Genomic DNA, 2,095 nt, shown 5'->3' on the forward strand with positions numbered 1-2,095 from the left:
CTCCAAAATTCCCCCTAGTTGTGTGTGCGAACTGTAACTCCTTAGTGACTGTAGTGATAGAATCATAGGGTTGGAAGAAACCTCGGGAGGTCTTCAAGTCCAGCTCCCTGCTAAAAGCAGAACCAATCCCAACCAAATCATCCCAGCTTTGTTAAACCGGGATTTAAAAGCCTCTAGGGATGGAGATTCTACCACCTCTCTAGGTAACCCATTCCAGTGCTTCACTACCCTCCTAGTGAAATTTTTTTTTCCTAATATCCAAGCTAGACTTCCCCCACTGTAACTTGAGACCATTGCTCCTCGTTCTGCCGTCTGTCACCACTGAGAACAGCCTTGCTCCATCCTCTTTGGAACCCTCTTCAAGTAGTTGAAGGCTGCTATCAAATCCCCCCCTCCCACACACACACACTCTCTCTTCTCTTCTGAAGACTCAATAAGCACAAATCCCTCAGCCTCTCTGTAGGTCAGTGGTCCCCAACACGGTGCATTTGTGTGCGCCCGCCAAGTGCTCGGGGCTGGCCTGGCCTCAGGCACGTGGCGCATGCATGGTGCCGGAGCCGGCCCCGGGCACATGGCGCACAGTGAGCGCTGGCCCCGGGAGCGCCGCGGATTGGCCGCCCACGCTCTGGGCGCACAACGCATGGGGAGAGCACCAGCCCCGGGCGCGCGGCGCTTGGGGGGGCACCGGCCCCGGGCGCGCTGCGCTTGGGGGGGGGGTGCTGGCCCCGGGCCTGCAGCCTTTGGAGGGGGCGCCGGCCCCGGGGGCGTGGCTATGGGGGGGCCGCCCTCTGGCGCCCGGCAGGCGAATGGCCACGCCCCCTGGCGCCCGGCAACCTTAAATGGTTGGGGACCACTGCTGTAGGTCATGAGCTCCAGCCTCCTAATCCAAGTTTGTTTCATGGGCTGGCTAGTTAATTGCTGCAATAGGCAAAAAGGAGATATAGGAAAAGTTAAGAGATTGGTTGCACACTTTGTGACAGCCACTGCCACCACCAAGGGCCGGTCCACAACATTTTGGCACCTGAAGCTGGGAGCTCAAATGACACCCCCATGGTCCCTCGCTTGGGCCAAAACTTTGAAAGGTCTCAATTCTGCCTTCTTTCTGTTCTCCTCCTCTCATGGTACTGCAGAGAGAATACATATGCACCACCAGAAGCAGACACAATTTTTTACACTCTGGGTCCTACTGGCTTCCCCATACAGTCTGGCACCTGAGGTGGCCACCTCACTTCGCCTCATGATAAGGTCAGCCCTGCCACCACCAGTATGAAACAATAAAATTGATATGCATCAGAAACACCACCTGGAACCAAATATCCCCAAAACAGAAGGATGTAAAGATGTGAATCCAAACTTTGCAAACAAGCCTTACCTCTCCAGCAAAGTGAACCAGAACCCAGATACAACCCTCCCCCACATCAGATTTGGTTAAGTTTGGATCTGAATTTTGTGGATCAGGCCCATTTCTAAATAAATAAAAGGGAATAATTCCATTTTGGGTTACAGTGAAGTACGCACAGAGGTAGTATATATGGAGTGTTGGCAGTGCAGTAGGGCCCTGATCCTGCTAGCTGCTGGGCTACATCCATTCTCACCATAGTTAATGGAACTGGAGGGTGCTCAGTAACTAACAGGATGGAAATCTTAAGAAGGAAACAATCATAATTTTGACTGTCCAGCTTTATTTACAGAATCTAGTATAAATGTAGTTTGGTGAAGGGTATCTGCTGTAGAGTGTGAGTCAAAACCTAGTCAAGTTTCTGGGAGTTACTGTTACCTTTAATTTGGCTTTGGATCTGCCACTAAACACATAGCAGAGAGAAAACACACACTGGACATGCTCCCCTCCCCCTTCCTGTGAGCCTCAGGAAACTCTTCACCAGCATCATGTGGCTTGAGCTCTGTGGTTTCAGAGAAAGCATGCCAAAGATAGGAGGCAGGGAGCAGCCCATCACATGTTTTCCTGGAAGCTGCATGGGTTTCTCCACAGAAATGAATGTTACAGAAGGAGCATTAGTATCTAGTCTGTGCCTATATTCAGGACTGTCCTTAGGCATATGCAGCTGTGTAAAGTGCATAGTAGTATCCTATGTGG

This window comes from Pelodiscus sinensis, chromosome 12 (genome assembly GCF_052426305.1).
Source record: "Pelodiscus sinensis isolate ZL-2025 chromosome 12, ASM5242630v1, whole genome shotgun sequence".
Lineage (NCBI taxonomy): Eukaryota > Metazoa > Chordata > Testudines > Trionychidae > Pelodiscus > Pelodiscus sinensis.